Here is a 19,628-nt window from a genome sequence, read left to right as displayed (position 1 = left end):
TTTTCTCTCTTTTTAAAGTAAGAGTTCACATTTGTAATATATTTAGGACACATTTAGTTGTCAATTCAGTTTAGAAGAACTCATTGTATATGTTTTGCATACCATACATTAGTAATTGTCAGTCATATGATTAAAAGAAGACTTATAATGATGATGCCAGACTCAAACTGTGAGAGGAAGACAGTGCAGCATAGGAAAAATATTTTAGATTTGTGGTTCCCATAATAGAAATAGGAAAATGTCAATATGGATTATGCTACTTTTCACTAAATGCTTCCATTCCCTAAACAGCTCTGGATATTTTTTCCCCATACTGAAAATTCCTCTATAATATGACCACATAACAAAATAGGCATCCAATGTGAGGCTTTGGGATTTCAATTTTACGTAGGGTAAAAGAGTCATTTGAATCAAGAAGTTGTCATTTACCAACCACTCTTTCAGCGACTCTTCAGAGTTGCAACAGTCCTGAAAAAATAATTTTGTGGCCAATTTATGACCATTTATTACCTTTACAGTTAATATATGTTGTGGGTTTGATCTGTCCCCCTTCCCTCCTCTCCTGGAAAGTGGAATGGAGAGATTGGAAAAGAATACGTATAAAAGTCAATGGGGAAATCACCATAGAAATCACTTGGGGTGTGTGTGTGTGTTGTATTTGTGCTGATAAATATATATATTAGCATGTGAGAAGGGGATACCTACTCCTCTGTGGGCATGAAAAGTAAGAGGGAAGAAACATGTACCTCTTTCTCTTCCACCACACTCCTATCAAGTTGTTCTGTCTCTCTGGCAGCCCAGGTTTTCTTTAAATACTAGCTGTGTGGTTTTGGAATTGCATTGCTTAAATAGGATGCCTGTGAACAGACAAAAGCTTAAAGTTATAGGCTCCCTGATAGGAAGCTATTAACCTCAGAAAAAAATTTATATCACCTTTAGTAGCTCTAGAATTTAATTGTTATTTTATTTGTTGCATTAATCTGAAGCATTTGTTAGTAAAGAACAAGAAATGTGGGGTTTTGTTAATAAGATCTGAGCATAGAATATGGAAGCAAATAAAACATGTTTGTGTGTGGCTGAATTAAATTAAGTTTGATTTCTCAAGTTTGCTTTATTTCTTGGGCTTACTTGGATTATTCACATTATCTACTTTACAGAGAGTAGTCCTCTGTTTGAACTTTAGAAATAAAGATCACATGTAGAGAGTGCTGAGCCCTAAATTAATTTAAGAAGGATCTTGCGGGCAGATTTTGAAGTTTTCTCCATTACAGAGTTGAAATGTTCTCCATTTAACGTCCAGTTAACAACATATGCTGCCATATAATTTATTGTACCATTGCCGATATTTAGTCTGGGTCAATTTCTTTTGTACTTAGTAATTTGATTTGTCTTCAAGGAAATGAGTAAAAACAGATTCCAAACATCTTGAGTTTGTCCTTGATCAATATTAGAATAAAAGATAAGTACTAAATTAATATGAATACTACTTTACCATACTTTACCATGGGCAACTTAACCCTGTCACGTACTTAAGCTAAGAATAAAATGTCACGTAGAAATGTCACACAATAGGCCATAGGGCATGTTTGTGCTATGGTGATAGCTGCAAATGAGAAAATGCTGTAAGAAAGTATGAAACATGTTGACATTATCCTGTTATTAAAAATTGCACGTGCACAGTCATGAGCATAAATATGTTTTATTATATTCTTTTAAAAGATGTCTTTGTTCCTTTTCTTTTCTTTTAGTAATATAACTTTCTTTGTATAAATCATCAGCACAGCTTTACGCATCTTGTTATAGCCACACATATGTCAGGGTTTCAAGTAACACTCCCCAACAAAAGAAGACTCCGAAGCTTGAGTTTCCTCAAAGTTCTATTTTATTAGAGATGTCATATTGGCACATCTGGGAAAACCCGAATCTCAAAGTTTTCAGGTTTTCACCACCCAATTGAAGTTCAAGTCCCATGTGTCCATCACATGATCCAGTGAGGCACCATCTAAAACTTGAGATGCCTTCCAGTCACACCATCGCAGCTGAAGGCCAAGGTGTCCTTGACTCTCTGAGAAAGGAATGTTATTTAGTCTATATATCACCCATACTCCATATTATCCTTCCTCCCATTTCCCAGAGCAAAAAATGTGGCAGGCCTGAAGGCCCAATGTGCTAATCCACAACGTGAGACTCTAGGATTCCACATATGGTCCCAGGAATTGTGAGTGCAGTTCCAAGAGTCCTTATCAAAATTGCAGCTGACATGCTGTTGTATTAGATGAAGAATAATTATTAAGTACATGGAGAGTAATCATACTAACTATATTTAATTATTTTTTATGAAATACAGTTTAGTTTCTCTACCTGGGACATATTCCAAAACAAATATTTCAGAATATGCTTATAAGGAGCATTTGGCAACATTCTTAAAATTTCTTAAATAAATATAATGAAGAGGTCAGGCTGACTATTTAAACAAAGTATCTTCTTCTTTTTAACTGATATGGACGGAAGAATTATATTTATAAAGATAATTCCTCAGCTTGCCTGCGCCCTCCTCCCTTGCCTTATACTTTATACATGTACACACACTGTGCCTTCTTTCCCTGCCCTCCCTGCCCTCGCATACACCTCCTCTTTTTCTGGTCTTTCTTAGCTTGCGCTGTACTACACTACACTCTGCCCCAACTTGTATGCAGCCTGCATTGGCTTCCCAGAGCTTCTCCTAGCCCCCTGCCCTATACTTTTTACCTGGGACTCCCTCTGCTTCTCACTTAATGACCAATGCATCTAAGGTTATAGCAACAAGCAAGATTGTCCGGAATGCTATTGCTAAGTGATGTAGTCACATGTCTTCATACTTTATAAATGCATTGCTTAGCAGTGGTGGTTCTGATCCCAACTGAAGTTGTTACATACTGACAGCCAAAAAATAGGCTCCACCAAGGTCCTCCATTCCGGCGGGAGAATATTCAAAGCTGATTGGCTAAGCTGTCTGACAGCTCCCTATAAAAGGGCTAGCTGTCAGACAGGCCAGCACTGGATTTGTAAATAGTTGTCTAATAAAGAGCTGTTGTTTGTCACTGAAGTCTGTCTCATTCATTCACCCACTCTAATACTGACAATGAAGGTGGGATCGGAAGATAACTAGGCAGAAAGAGCTAACAATACAATCCAGCAGTACAATCCAGTCGGACTGCTCGCGGGCATCTAGCAGCCATTTTGAGCGGCAAATTCAAAGTTGCCTCAGCTCACCGAAATAACTATGTGTGCCCGTCCAGGTCCCTTCGATCCAGCCACGGAATACTGGGACTCCTACATGATGAGGTTTGAGTGCTTCATGGAAGCCAACAACCTTCTTGGAGTATCAAGACAACTGAAATAGGGCTCTATTCCTGAGCTACTTTGGGCCAGAGCTATTTGACACTGCCAACGCTCTATCTGAACCAATACTGGTCCACACAGTCACTTGGTTGGCATTGCAGAATATGCTGAAAATGCGCTATGCCCCAAAGCCTTCTAAATTTGTGTACCGGCACAAATTCAATCTCTGCAACCAGAGAGAACGGGAGACTATAAACCAATACATTGGCATATGTCATAAGGCTGCAGCGTATTGAGAATTCTGAGATATAGATGAGCTGCTGCTTGACCGAAAAATAAGTGGGGTGAGAGACATTAACCTGCAGTGAAGGCTGTTGGCCAAAAAAAAATCTCATGCTACAAATTACACTCGATGAGGCCAGAGCTATTGAATCCTCAACAAATTCAACAGAGATGCTGCAGAAACATGGCAGCCCAAAAAGCAGAGCAGTCAAAGTGCATCACGAGAACATCAAGTGAGACCTTTCATCTGACAGTGAGGATGAGGTTTGCTGCCTGCAATTCGACAAGAAAAATTTGAAAGTCGTTTCCCGCCTTGTGCCAGCTATGGGGGAAACCACCAGAGACCAGCCTGCCGTTTCCTGGATGCTATCTGCCAGCATTGTGACTGGAGAGGGTATCTGGCCAGAGTATTCAGAGTAGAACTCCCATCCACTTAACAACCAAAGAACTCGTTCAGCCAGTCAGGGAAACCAAGATCATCTAAACAACAGGTTTGGAAGCCCAGACGGAAGCAAGAGAGAGTGGAATCAACCGAAGCATTCCAAACAAAAATTTGGCAAGCTAGCACGCCTAGGAACAAGAAGCTGCAAGTCACCATCCACATCGAGGGGTCACCTTGCAGCATGCAAATTGATACCAGGTCATCTCTGACCATTGTATCCTGGGCCACACTCAAAAAGGCCATCCCAAGTCTAAAAAGGCACAAACTGAAGCACCAAGAGCTGAGATTCAGTGACTGGCAGGGGAATCACATCCCTGTCCTAGTTTGTGGCACATTCCATGTCCAATTCAAGAACTTTGATGGACTGCTTCCATTGACAGTGGTCAGCAGCTCCCTTCCAAGCCTGCTTGGCTTGGACTGGTTCGAATCCCTGGGCATGGGAGTAACCGGCATCAACACCATTCAAGATGATAGCACTGAAGAGTTGCTCTGCAAGTTCAAGGAAGTCTTCAGTAGAGGCCTTGATAAGTATGTGAGGACTCATATTGTTTAGCCTAGAATCCAACATTGCTCCCATTAGATTAAAGGTCCCTTTTGCCCTTCAACCTAAAATTGACCAAGAATTGGACAAACTAATTGGCCAGGGGATACTGGAGCCAGTTGATCATGCCCTCTGGGAGACCCCTATTGTGACCCCAGTCAAACCCAACAGGTCTGTCCGCATCTGCACGGGCTATAAATGCACCTTCAATAAGGCTCTTCAGCAGAGTGCATATCTGGTGCCCATTGTTCAGCACCTTCTACATTCCTTGAGACCCAGAAAAATATTTGACTCAGCCATTCCACTCTTAGGCAACCAGAGGTAACTCCTTCACAAGTTAGCCAAAGCCCTACCCAAAAGGAGCAATCACACACTCCTTCCACAGACTTCTCAAACCTGAAAGAGCTGGAGTTTCCAATGAAAAGGCTCAAGGATAGAATTTGGCAGGAATGCTCTGGCAACTAACTTTTTTATAACTGAGCTGTGAAGGGCAGCCAATGATTATAGACCCTTACTAATTCATTTAACCTTCAAGACTCAGAAAGGGAGGCTATTGTATGTCCTTGACTTACTACCATTTGTTTAATGACTGAAGTTAACAACAGTGCTGAAAAAAATTACCTACTACTGGTTCTCATATTTACAACTGTCCCTGCAGTCATGTAATTAAATTTTGGCACTTGTCAAACTGATGTGTGTACAACAGTGTCATTTGGTCAACATTTGCAATCTTCTTAGAGGGCTTCCAACAAGCAAAGGTAAAGGGGAAAAGTGGGATCTGCTTAATGATCAGATGATTCATTCACTGAATCAGTAGTGATTCATTTGACAATAACTGTGACAAAAAAGGATTATAAAATTGGGCACCGCTCACTTAACAACTGCATTACTTAACAGTAGAAGTTCCAGTCCCAATTTATTTGCCATATTATTTAAGGAATCTGAAAGGATTCTTCAAGCAGGATTCATCAGGATTGGGAGGGCTGCACATCTTCAATGGCCTCCGTCAGCCACTTTTGCAGTAAGGAGCAACTGGAAAAGCAGTTTGCAATGGCCAAAAAGGCCTCAATGCACCAAGCAAGTATTTCCATGGCTGCTTCTGCTCCCTCTCCTCCGCCGAGTAGGGAGAGGTGTGACCTCTCTCTGGATGCACTACCTGATTCTCCAGTGTTACAGGCAGCTTGTTTCAATGACACCTTTGCTCCATTTGATTGCTTTCCCACAACAGGGGGAGTTCTGAGGAACTATCCTGCACACCAATGGCCTTGGCACCTGCCTCCCTGACAGGGGGTCTCCGTCCTTCAGTGGTCCCAAGCTCTGGTCTTACTCAAGAAATGTGTGACTACATATCTGAGGCCATCGTTCAAGGGATAGAGGCAGCATTCCCAATGCAGGAGCCAACGAGTTTCGTTCCCACCTGATCCATCAGCTATCAGGCACAATCCAGCAGCTGAATACCAACTAGGCCTGCAGGAATGTAATTCTCCACATCATTACATTCCCAGTGAGGTATCTATATTAGAGGAGGGGGAGGTTAATGACCAAGAATTGTCTGAAGATGAGGGCTTAGCACTTTACAAAGCAGCCTTCACAGGGTTGTTCACTCCATCCCTTTTGAAGCCTTTCTTCATATAAAGCTAGGTCTGTAACCAACATGGAAGGGGCGGCCGGACCCGCAGCTCCCCATAGGGAACCTCGGGATCCAGGTGAACGGCTGTTCATTGAGCCAACCGCTGATCAGAAGACCATTCTTTCCCTTCATTTATTTAGTGAGGTAATCCAGCGCCAATGTGCCCAACCGGGCTTGGTCACTTCTCCTAGTGAATCTGACAGGCGCCTTTATACTGTCGCTCCTGAATTGGAAGAACTACTTCAATGACCCAAGATTGATGCTCCAATAGCAGCTCTTACGTCTTCGGCCCTCATTCCCTCTGATTTCATGGAGGGCCTGAAGGTAGAGGATAAAAATGTGGAAGCCTCCATTCCCAAAACCCATCTGGCCTCCGCATGGGCTTTTAAGGCTACTATGGCGGCGTCATTCTTCAATAGGGCATTCCTACTTTAGTTCTGCCAACTCTTAGCTAGAGTTCCCCCAGAGGACACTAAGCTTCTCCAGGACATTAACAAATTGACAGCAGCCACTGAATGTTTGGCAAATGCCACCTTAAATGCTGCCAAGTTTGCTTGTAGGGCCTTGGCTTCCAATGTCACATCTCGTCAGCTTGCCTAGCTTCACCACTGGCAGACTGACATGCAATCAAAATGGGGTTTGCCCCTTCAAGGGGGGCAACCTATTCGGGGATGCTCTAGATCCAGTCCTGATTGAGACCAAAAATAAAAAGAAAGTCTCACCTTCTAGCTATAAAAGAGTGGATTTCAGCCTGCTGACACTGGTTTCCCTGCCCCCCTAGTTTTGGTGGACATATCCCCGTGTAGCCAATCATCCAATCAGGACAGGCACTCATTCTGGGACAGGGGCAGGCAACACCCCTACTCCAGACGATCCTTCTGAGCGGCTGGTAATATGCCCTTCCAGAAATCCAAGTGACTTCCAGTTAGGCACTCCTATTGGTGGCCGTCTGCAATTATTCATGACTCAGAGAGAAAATACCACCATAGATGTGTGGGTCTTGCAGACAGTGAGACTTGCACTCACCTTAGACTTCATCTCCCCTCCCCCTCATCAGTTTATCCCGTATCCTACCCCAAGGAAACCATTCAAGTAGGATTCTCATAGAGGTAGAAATTCATCACCTATTGGATATCAAGGCATTAGAACTGGTTCCAAAGCATCATGAAAGGACAGGATTCTACTCAATCCTGTTCCTTGTCCCGAAGAGCTTCGGGGGGTGGGTAGGGGGTGGAGAGCAATCTTGGACCTAAAGAGGCTGAATTTACACATAATGTACAAATGCTTCAAAATGTAATCCCTTTGGTCCATCCTCATTTGCATTCGAGAAGGAGATCTCCTCACTTCCATAGACCTCAAGGAGGCATACTTGCATGTTTCCATCCATCCATCCCACAAGAGACTCCTGAGGTTTTGTTATGCAGACCATCACTATCAATACAGGGCCCTTCCATTCAGCCTCTCATCGGCTCCCAGGACCTTCACCAAACTGTTGGCGGTGATTGCAGCCCATCTCAAGTCCATCCCAATAAGTCTGCAAAGTTACCTGGATGACATCTTGATCCAATCATCATCCCATTGACATGCAATACAGGATCTGCACATCACACTCTGGGCGCTGCAACAACATGGGTTCACTGTGAATGTGGAGAAGAGCCATCTGACTCTGGGAACAAGACACCTCCACTTGGGGGCAGTGATAGACACCATCCACTACATGGTGTCTCTGTCCCAAGACTGCCTGCACAGCATAAGGAAGTTAGTGACGCTGTCAGTTCCCAACGGAAAGTGCCACTACTATTACTGTCTCTTTTAAAAAAAATATTTTTATTGAATGTTTTAATCTTTAAAAACAGAAAGAAAAACACCACAAAAACAAACAAAACACAAAACATACATAACAATATAAAGTAATTATACAGCCTTCTGTATCAGCTTTCCTGTTTAGCTTTTATAATTCACCATTCTGCATTGCCTTCCTATTGCTTTAACCTTGTCTTATAATATAACATCAGTAGTGCTAACACTTATAATAATATTGATTATTTGTATCACGATATATTTACATCCTCTATTTTCTGTTTTGGCTTCTGTTTTCTAGCCATTTATAGATTTTATTCCATATTTTATAAAAATTCAATTCTTCTCGTTCTTTTAGTTCTATTGTCATTTTGTCCATCTCTGCACATTTGAATAGTTTGCTGATTATTATTTCATCTGCGGGTGTATTGATTTTTTTTTTTCATTTTTGTGCAAAAGCAATCCTGGCTGCAGTGAGTATGTGTATGATTATGTATTGAAATTATTTATCCATTTTTTGGTCTAGTAGTCCGAATAAAAATGCTTCTGGTTTCAGTTCTATTTTTTGCTCTATAATTTCTTCCAACCATTTCCAAATTTTGCACCAATATTTCCTTGTGATGGCACGTCCAGCACATATGGTAAAAAGTTCCAGACTTGTAGCTACATCTCCAACATTTGGGGATAAATTTGGGTACATTTTGGCCAATCTCGCTGGAGGCAAATAACATCTATAAGACATTTTATAGAGGTTTTCTTTGTAAGCTACTGCCATTGTAAATTTATAATTTATAATTATTTCCCATAATTTATAAAAAATTTCTAACTCTATATTATGGCCAAAATTTCTTCCCCAGCTAATCATTGTCTCCTTTACCATCTCTCCCTCAATTTTATATCTTAAAAGAAAATTATACAATCTAGTAATAATTTTTCCTCCCATTCCTAATAATATTTTATCTAATTCCATTTATTTCTCATGTATTCCGTATTGTTCCCGATCTTTTTTGAATCTTGTTTTAATTTGTAAATAGGGCCACCATTTCATATTTATTCCTTGTATTTTCAGATCTTGTACTGATTTTAGTTCTCCTTTTTCATCTAAGAGTTCTGCATAGCTTACATTTTGCTGAGATCTATAGTATTTGGATATGTCAATGCCTCCATCGTTGATAGCCAAATTGGAATTTTCACATAATGTTTTTTTCCCCAGACCTTAAACACGGCATCCCTTACTATGTGTCTCTGGAAGTAGGAATGAAATTTATTCTTTCCCTCCCAGAGGAAGCCATGCCAGCCTGGTTGGAGATCATAGCCTTCTAGGATAAAATAGCCTTCTAGGATAATAATTCTTTTATTTTTTAGTTGAATCCAGTCTTTGAGCCATGTCAGGGCTACCGCCTGATAGTAAAGTTTCCAGTCTGGGAGGCCAAAAGCCTCCTTTATTTCTACTATCTTGTAGACGTTTGTATTTAATACACGTTTTTTCCCTGACCAGATAAATTTGGATACCATTTTATTTAGTTGTTCGAAAAAAAATTATCTAATTTAATCGGTATTGTTTGGAAAAGATAAAGTAGTTTGGGTAATACATTCATTTTAATTATTGAGATTCTGCCAGTTAGTGATATCTGTAGTTTAGTCCAATTATCCAAATCTTTTTGTATTTGTTGTAGCAATTTATTGTAGTTATCTTCTTTTATTGTAATACATTTTGCCAATAACCATATTCCCAAATATTTAATTTTTTTGGCCTTCAAAATTCCCAATTTCTCCTCCAGTTCTTCATTCTGTCTTTTGGATAAATTCTTAGCCAATATTTTAGTTTTCTCCTTATTTATTTTAAACCCTGCCACTTTACCGAATTGGTTTATGTCTTGTAATAATATTAGTCCAGTTTCTAGGGGTTCCTCTATGATAAATGCTAGATTGTCCGCAAAGGCCTGCACTTTGTATTCCTGTGTTCTAATTTTCAATCCCTTGATGTCCTTGTTCTGTCTAATTTGTAACATCAATGTCTCTATTGAGAGAATAAATAACAGGGGATATCCCTGTCTTACCCCTTTGGTTATGCTGAATCTCTCTGTTGCTTCCCCAATTAGTATTATTTTTGCCCCCTGACTAGAATATATTGCTCTGATCATCCCGTTAAATTTATTTCCAAAGTTCATTACTGCTAGTTGATTTATAAGAAAATCCCAATTCAGGTTATCAAATGCTTTTAGTGCATCAATAAATATCAATGCTGCTTGTTTTTCTGAGTGTATCTCGTAGTATTCTAATATGTCCATTATCATTCGTATATTGTTTTTTATGTGTCTGTTGGGTAGAAATCCATTTTGATCTGAGTATGAGTCCGTTTTATATATTACTGTCTCACTTGCTCAGGAAGATGATTTCCTGTATGGAGATAGTTCCCTGGGTGTGTCTTCACTCCCACATATTACAATGGCTTTTTCTACCACACCAAAAGGACGGCTCCAGTATGTCCAACTCATCTGTCCTGGTGCCATGCAGGATACTTCAGTTCCTTCACTGGTGGACTTCATCGGCCATGCCGAAAGGATGCCTTTTCAAGGAACCCAACCGGGTGACAGTCAACTTGTATGCCAGCCTTTTTGACTGGGGTCCCCATCTCAAAACTCAAATAACTCAGGTCTGGTGGTCGCAGGACAAATTGGAGAACAACATCAATTGTCTGGAACTGACGGCAGCTCATCTGGCCCTGCGTCGTTTCCAGGAGAAGATCTCTGGTCACCATGTTCTTCTGCTGATGGACAATGTAGTCACCAAGGCGTATGTGAATCATCAGGGCGGCAGCCACAGTTCTGCACAAGGCAGAACTCTTGGGCCTCTGGGAGGAGAGTCACATCCTCTCCATAGCAGCAAAACACATATCCAGAACAGCCAATGGTCAAGCAGCCTGGGTGAGCAGGGCAACAATCAACCATTCAGAATGGTGTCTACATCTGGATCTGTTCCAGAAGATCTCCTGGAGGTTTCGGTTACTACTAGTGGACCTGTTCACCACTCTGGAGAATAGTCAGCTACCAAGAGGTTTCTTGAGGTTCCTGTAGCCAGGAGTGGAAGGCGTTGACGCCATTGGCCACAGGGTCTCTTATAGGCCTTTCACCCTCTTCCTCACCTCTCGCAAGTCATCAGGAAGCTGATTCTAGAGAGGGCGGAGGTCCTCCTGATAGCTCCTCACTGGTCGAGATGCCCCTGGGCTATATCAGCCTGTTCACATTGCACCTTGGAGAATCTCCGAAGACAGGATCTCTCTCAGCAAGGGATGATGAACCACCCAGAACTACAGTGTCTCTAGTTAACCATTTGGCACTTGAGAGGGAGCTCCTGAGAAAGGGCAGTTTCTCCAGGGACATTATCAAGACCATCCAAGCATCCAGACAGGCATCCACAAACCAGATTTACGATGCGACCTGGGCTGCATTCAGCAAATGGTGCGCCATCAACGCCCTCTCAGCTTCCATTCCCCTCGTCCTGGACTTTCTACAGCATGGACTGGACAGGGGCCTGTGTCCCAACACCTTCCGGAGACAGGTAGTTGCCTTATCCACCATTCTTTCAGGCGAGGACAACACTTTCCTCTCACAGCATCCATGGGTGCATAGTTTTCTGAAAGGGACAACCAATCTCAGACCGCCAGTCATGCATCAGTACCCATCATGGGACCTATCTACCATCTTGTAGGTTTTTACTTTACCACCGTTCAAGCCATTAAAGTTGACAAGTCTCAGACTCTTGACTTTCAAGGTGGCCTTCCTCATGGCTATTACCTCGGCCAGGAGGATTTCCAAATTGGCAGCATTTTTGGTATGGGGAGACTTCTGACTCATACGATCAGACAGTTATTCTCAGACTTGACCCATCTTTTGTGCCTAAAGTGAACTCATGGTTTCACAGATCCTAAGAGGTCATTTTACCAGACTGTTGCCCTGGAGCCATTCATTCAATTGAAAAGCAATGGCATAAATTGGACATCAGACGGAAGTTCGTTAGTATATGAAAAGAACAGCCTCCTTCTGACGGACTGAGGCATTTTTTGTCTTGTTTCAAAACCTGCATCCATGGGCAAGAAGGTGTCACCCTCCACAATTGGTCGATGGTTGAAGGCCTGCATAACCATGGCCTATGAATCCAGGCAATCCAGGCCAGTACCACACCGCATCACGGCACATTTGTGTCGCAGCACCACCACCACTGCTGCTTGGGCCACACAGGCATCAGTGGAAGAGATTTGCAGAGTTGTAACTTGGGCTTCACCATTGTCCTTCATCAAATATTACAAGCTGGACTCGTTTGCCTCAGCTGAGGCAATGCTTGGATGATGTGTGCTTCAAAGGGTTCACTCTGGGGAAGGGGACGAACTTGTTGCCTGCTCTTGAATATCTATGCTTGCCTGCTCTTGAATATCTATGCTTGCCTGCTCTTGAATATCTATGCTTGGGTATATCCCATGCATGAAATCTCTAAGCAATGCACAGGAGAAAGACCATTGGTCTTACCTGAATGGTAGTACTCTGTGTGCTGCAGGAGACTCCATTCCCACTCTAAGAAAACATGTCCAGCATCCAAGTAGGATTCATCCTAAAGACATCATGACATTCTTTTGCTCTACGCCTTCATTAAGAAACTGAAACCAGTCAAGCCAAGGAAGCATGTCCAAGCATTTCAAACTCAGTCTCTGGAGAGATAGACAGAAGTTATACCTGTGCATGGAGTATCCCGCAGCACACAGAGAACTACAGTTCAGGTAAGACTAATGGTCTTTCATTATTTTTCTGTATTCTCTCACTAGTGAATCTTTCCTTTGTAAAGTTGGAGGTGCTATATGGCTCAGAACAGGAACAGGAAGCCAGCAAGTTGGAATGGTTTTAATACATCCACTTATAATTCTCTTGGGATTGTTGAGTCTGGCAAATACTAGTAACTTACTAGTATGGTAGCTTTTAAGCCATACAGGGACACAGTATTCTGCTGTGGAGTAGCATTTAATTATACATAATTTGTGCAGTATGTTGTTCCTAGTTTTGATTTTTGCTGCTGTATTCTCTAGGTGTATTTTGTAGAGAATGCAGTCCAATGTTACTGCAAGGTACTTTGGATGGGGATAATAGGGGAGTAAGTTGTTTAAGTAGATGTTGGGGCTTCATATAATAATTTGTTACTAAGGTAGGATGGCTAATACTATTATTATTTAAATACTTAAAACAGTCCTCACAAGAGATGGCTATTGTTGACTGGGATTGGAGCCAGAGAAGTGAATAACATAACATTACAAAGAGGTAAAAAAATCAAGCCAGAATCAAGATCTTTTCCCCTCCAACAAAACCATCATTTATTTCTTTTTTAGACAATTCTTTTTTAGAACAATTTAGACAATCATTCAGGCACCCCAAATGAAGGCCCTATAGTGAAATATGACTGGTCCAGGGGTGGGTTTCTCGCCCCATTCCAACTGGTTCGGTTGGAACGGGGCCAGCGGTGTCCTCGTGCACGCGGGCGGTGCACGCATGCGTACTAGCGTCTGTGCGATGCTCCAGCTGCTCCTGGAGGATCGCACAGGCGCTGTATGCGTCCTGTGCATGCGTGGAAGCGCAGAACTCGTCAAAACCGGGTAAGGAGTGCGGGCGGGCGGCTGGGCCCTTCGCCGTTCCCGGAAGTTACTTACTTCCGGCTTCGCCGACCAACCGGTTCGCGGGGACCGCCGCGAACCGGTTGAAACCCACCCCTGGACTGGTCATTGTATAATTAAAAGAGAGCCGATAGAAACTGGAGTAAATCTAGCCAAAGAATTTGCCTTCTTGAATCAACAGTCATGTATGGACAATCAATGATACTCTCATACAAAGAAATTGCCCTATGCTAGAAGATCAACTGCAGGCTCAGCAATTGGAAATTCTAATGAATTGTTAAGATTAGTTTTGTTAACATTTATAAACACTTAACAACTATCTTTGCTTTCTTTTGCCAAGTTAGTCTATCTTATACTCAGGGACGTGCAGTCATTGGAGGCAGGGGAGGCGGGGCCTCACCAGTCTCATGAGGAAAAGAAAAGAATTTTTAAAAATAATTAAAAAGGCCAAGGTAGTTGCTGCCAGACTCCAAGTCACAGTGACTCTGAGTCTGCTTAGTGCTAACTATAGGGGGAGGCGAGACAACTATGGGCCTCCTTTGCATAAGGAATTTTTCGCCTTTTAAGAGTTAAGCAAGGGTTAAAAAGCGAAAAATTCCTTATGCAAATGAGGCACGTGATTCTATTGCCTCCTCCTGCAGAGGGCACTTTGTTTAGAGGCTTTTTAAAAACATTTAAGCAGAGTCATCCATGTGGTGACTCTAGCAGCAACTATCCTAGCCTGCCTGGCCGTGGCTAGACCAAATCTTGCATTTTTGACGCAACTGGAAGGTATGTGGGTCAGAGGGAGGGGGCAGAGGGGAGGAATTCAATATTATTTGTAATGTAATTGTAATTTGTTTTTATTGTGTGTGTGTGTGTTTGTGTGTTTTATTTTTTAAAGTGCCTTCTAGTCCGAGTGAACCAACAACCTTCGGACAGGAATGCGTACAGCTTGTTAGAGAGGTAGATTTTAAGGGGGGTTTGAAACACTAGCAATCTTACAAGCTCAAAGTTGGCACATTAATACAAAGTTTCTGTACAGGCTCCAAGCCATCTTGTTTCATTTCCATATTCAACATAATCAGCTAGGAAAAGTTGTTAGATCAAATCAGAGAAAATAACAGACTTTCTGTGGTCTGAATGGATTTGTACTTGATGAAACTCGTGATGTGCATTTTGACGACAAAACTGCTTCAGATCAGCTGCAGCTTGGGGAAAGCCAGGGCTTTTGAGTTTGCCAACCGTGCGTGTGTGTGTGTGTGTGTGTGTCGCGTCGGGGCAGCGCCAAACACAGTCTGACCCTCCAACAACCTAGCTGGAAAAGGGGGGGGGAGCGGAAAAACAAGAGGCGGTTTGAGCCCAATCTAACAGGTTGTGGGGACGAGGAGGAGAGTTGCCTGTTCCTTTAATTTGCTCTGTTTCCTCCCCGCTCCATAATTGGCAAATTGCATCTTCGCAAGCCAGGACCGCGTGGTTCTCTCGGGGAGAGAGAGAGAGAGATAGGGAGAGAGAGGAGGGCGCCTTTGGAAAGGAGGCTACTGATGCAGAAATCCCCCCTCCCATCTCTCAGGTCTCTTTCCCCACCCCATTCCTCCGCTCCCCTCAGAATCCACCCTCAGCCTCGCCAGGCCGCCACAATGTCCTTGGAGAAAATAGCAGCAATAGCAGTAGACTTAGCAGTAGACTTATATACCGCTTCATAGGCCTTTCAGGCCTCTCTAAGCGGTTTACAGAGAGTCAGCATATTGCCCCCAACAATCTGGGTCCTCATTTTACCCACCTCGGAAGGATGGAAGGCTGAGTCAACCCTGAGCCGGTGAGATTTGAACCGCTGACCTGCTGATCTAGCAGTAGCCTGCAGTGCTGCATTTAACCACTGCGCCACCTTGGCTCTTCAAAACAGGTGAAGAAGCGCCCTGGAGCATGGGGGAGGGCAGAGTGGGAAAAAAATGTGGGGGAGGGAATTGCGCGTGTATGCGTGTGCCATGGAAGACCCCCATCTCCACCCACCCTCTCCAAGCCTGGGAGGGGGATGGGGTAAACCAGCCGGAGTGCACGGAGCTAGCAAAAATGCCACGTGTGTAATTCCACGCAAGCCCGGAGGTGCATTGGCAAGGAGAGGAGAAAGAGCATGCACAAGGGGAAAGAGGCGATGCTGAGTTGCAAAAGTGTGCATCTGAAGTGCGATTGGGAAGAAGGGGGCCCATCTGCTAAATGCCCCATAAAGGGAAGGGATCGGCTCTCGGTCTGCAGACGGTTTGGGATGCAGCTACATTGCATCTCTGCAAGGATTGCATCTCTTCAAGGATGTGCCGCACGTGGCCATGCAGGGACGTCACCCCAGGGAAAGCGGCTTGGGGGGATGGAGTGCAGAATATCGGCCGGCTACCTCCCCCCCTCCTCCAAAAAAACGGGATCTGCGAAATGGATAAGGCCTGACCAAGTGGGGAGGGGTGAGGGGTGTTTTGGCCAGATCTGGAGCAGGGAAGTTTTTGTGTGGTACGAGGGGCAAAGTTGCAGTCTTTGGGAAGGGGGTGGGGTGGGGTGAGGGAGGGAGGGAAAGAAGAGCCGCGTTTTTTCTTTCTCTTTCTCTCTGCCTCACCGGCCATGAAGCTCACCGCACGTCACTGCTTATACTAACTTATATAGTTTATAGATCTTTTCATTTTGTGATTTCTTTCTAGTTATTTGTTTTCCATTCTGTATTCTCCAAGTAATCATTCTGTGTGATGTTCTTGGAGCAGCTAACTAGGTGATCTATTGTTTCTTTAACTTCTTTGAAGAGATGCTAGAGGTGGTTTTGCTGCTTCTGGCATTGTATGTATTTATTCTTAAGACTTGCTCTTGTGCTGCCAGAATTAGACCCACACCACCACCACCACCACCACCACCACCACCACCACCACCACCACCACCACCACTCTTCAATTTTCCTGCTCTTAGCCATTTCCAGGTCTTTATCTGCTTTCCCTGTTATTTTTTAATGTACTTGTCATGTCTCTTTTTATTTTTTAATCTGATTTTTCTTATTGGCCAATTTGTTGTCTTTGATATTCAATTCTTGGTGTACTAGCTCCAATGCATCATCTTTGCTGCTCTTCAGATATTTGTGGCTTCTACTTCAGATTGAGTCCAGTCCACTATTCTAATTGTCCATCTAATAACTGGAATTGTCCAATTGCTTTGATGGTATTTTGGTTATTGAATTTGGGTTTTAAGATATTTTCTCTTTTGATGTATTCACTAATCTTCTCCTTGACTAAACTGTGCTTGATGTTATCAGCCTGAAGGATGCCCAGGTATTTTTAGTTATCTTTTTCATCAAAACATGTGATTTTATTTCCATAAGGTCATCATGTTTTTTTTTAAACTCCTTATTTTATTTTCCTCTTATATTTACCTTGAAAGAGAATATCATGATGGCTATATATAGATTTCCAGATTCTGGATTTCAGTTCTCAGAATTCTCAACAATGGCTATATGGGGTGAAAAAATCTGGGATTTGAAGTGTAAACATCTGGAAGTTATTAAAATTGGTAAACAATGAATTAGAGGCACAAATAATGGGGTTCTATATCTGGTAGCTTTACATTTTGCACTGAAGTTAAGAGGATCTGTTTTTGCATGCATAAGATTACTTTCTGTTGAATGAATATGATCTAGTAAATGTAGTAATTATAATAGTATAAGGACTGTAATTTTTCCTTCAACAAATTAATTTGGAGTTAAATCCCAGTTAAAAACCGCTCTTTTTGAAAGCCATTTCATTTCACTCTTCAAAGAAAGAACTGAAGTTAAAAGTGCAGATATTCCAGACTTTGCTTTGGTTCTTAGCTGTCTGAAATTTCAGTGCAGTTCTTGCATTGTGTAACTGGAAATATATATTTACAAATATATTCTTATATCCCATTAATTTCTAAAGCAGAGAATTCAGGTGTAAAATAACCAACTTTAGATTCATCATAGCTTACAAAACCTTTCAGTTTGTACTGTTCATATAAATGGGTCTGCATGTATGTATTTTTTCTACCACACAGATAGTATTTCCAAGATATACATCTGCTAATTTATGCTATTTTTTATCACCAGATTCTAACAAAAGAAGATCTGTGATCCTTGCATCTGCACTTATATTTGAAACAAATATGGTTTCTGTCATCCTGCTGATTCTTGTCTCTGGGGCAAATTTTAAGGTCAGTTTTACAGTGGTTAAATTCTGATAGATGTTTAAGAAAACAGGAAAAACAAAATTCACAATTATATGGCCTTTCCAGAGAAAAGAGATGAGGTCCTCTGTAATAAATGTCTAAAAACACTGTGTAAGATGTTACAAGGCACAGTATACTTTGCTTTCCCTTCAGATTGTATAAATCACCCTTTACTAAAGATGTGACAAGCCAGCAGTTGCTTTTTATTCCTAAGAACATACAATGTATTTCATGTGATCTTGTTTGCAGTGGACCAATTAATAATTATAATGCATTTATAAACATGCAAGATTTGCAACTTTGGAAGAAAGGTTGGGATATTTTTTTTCTTTTTCTAGTACATCTTGGTAAAATTCTATACTGTAAAACTATTAATTACAACTAAAAGGTAGGTTCAGACCAGAGGTCGGTTTCAATTTTTTTTACTACCTATTCTGTGGGTGTGGCCTGTTTTGTGGGAGAGGCTCAGTGGTCATGTGACTGGTTGGGAGTGGCTTGCTGATCATATGACTGGGTGGCAGTGGCTTGGAGATCATGTGACTGGGTGGGAGTGTCTTGGCAGTCATGACTGGGTGGGAGTGGCTTTGCAGTCATGTGGCTAAGTGGGAGTAGTTTGACTGGGTGGACATGGGCAATTTAGCTGTCCATTTTGCCAATTTAGCAATCCATTAAGCAATACACAGCAGCCCCCTTTTCTATTCTTTTTAATACTGCATGAAGTTTTTGCTCTAGGTTCAGTGATGGTTGTATATATATGAGAAAGGAACATCATGGATCATAAAGCAGTAGGCTTATAGTTTAAAGTCATTGATAAGATATTCAGGACCAAATGCTGCCAAATAAGGAGAGGCTGTATGATATGAGGAATAAGTAAGGGATCATATTTACAAAATACTGCATGAAAAGCAGTCTAAAAACATCAATGAGCTTTTGGAAAGAAAATGGAAAGTGTCTATTTTAAACATTGTATCAAAATAATTGATATTAGGGACCAATATATCCAAGGATAATCATAAAATAAAATAACTAGTGGCAGCGAAGATGCCACTTGCAGTCCACACATTCAGTTCATTACAGTTGTGCAAATAAGGTTATTTATTTATTAGTTTGTCAAACATTTAGAGGATCGGTGGGAAAGACGAGACAAGAGCCAGGACTGCCGAACAAGAGGTTTATTTACAACCAAACTATTTACAGGCGATTCAGCACCATCCCTGCTTGGCAGCTATTTAAATGAGCTGTCAGAGCAGGGATAGCCAATGGGCGCGCTTCAGTTATCTAGCAACTGAAGACGCTGCGCCTAAACCAATCAGGGCGCCTCTAGCAGCTAGCAACAGGTGATGCTGCGCCCCAGCCAATCAGGGTGCAGCCTGGCTTGTTGCTAGCTGCCTGGTCATATGTCGAGGACTTTCCAAGTCCTCAACAAAACATGTACAGGATAGCAGGTATAACTATGAACATGGACATTGAACAAAGAAATCAATACAAGTAAATGGGGACAGTAGGACAGGGGTGGTAGGCACACTGGTACGCACACCCTTTATGGACCTCTTAGGAATGGTCCACGGTAGACAGTTTGTGGTTGAAGCTGTAAGGGTTTGAAGATGTAACAACAGAGTTGGGTAGAGCATTCCCTGTGTTGACCATTCTGTTGCTGAAGTTGTATTTTCTGCAATCAAGTTTGGAGCAGTTTACCTTGAGTTTGTATCGATTGTTTGCCCATGTATTATTGTGGTTGAAGCTGAAATAGTCATTGACAGGTAGG

At 42.1% G+C, this 19,628-nt stretch overlaps 1 protein-coding gene across 13 annotated transcripts in view; it reads left to right on the top strand.

Annotated features, from left to right (window-relative positions):
- Positions 1-19,628, top strand: part of THRB (thyroid hormone receptor beta) — a 173,144-nt gene that overhangs the window by 32,521 nt on the left and 120,995 nt on the right. For 7 of the 13 annotated variants that reach the window (XM_087712863.1, XM_014075890.2, XM_087712868.1 and 4 more), the window contains exon 2: positions 17,745-17,848. The exons of the other annotated variants lie outside the window; for them this stretch is intronic. The gene's annotated coding sequence lies outside the window, so the exon portion shown is untranslated. The remainder of the gene's footprint in view (positions 1-17,744; positions 17,849-19,628) is intronic. 13 annotated transcript variants of the gene reach the window in all.

Source organism: Thamnophis sirtalis, unplaced genomic scaffold (genome assembly GCF_051295495.1).
Source record: "Thamnophis sirtalis isolate CommonGarterSnake01/CBP01778 unplaced genomic scaffold, rThaSir2_p1.2 scaffold_4, whole genome shotgun sequence".
In the NCBI taxonomy this organism is placed as follows: Eukaryota; Metazoa; Chordata; class Lepidosauria; order Squamata; family Natricidae; genus Thamnophis; species Thamnophis sirtalis.
The sequence above is the reverse complement of the archived record's forward strand: the minus strand, read 5'-3'. Positions and strand labels throughout refer to the sequence as shown.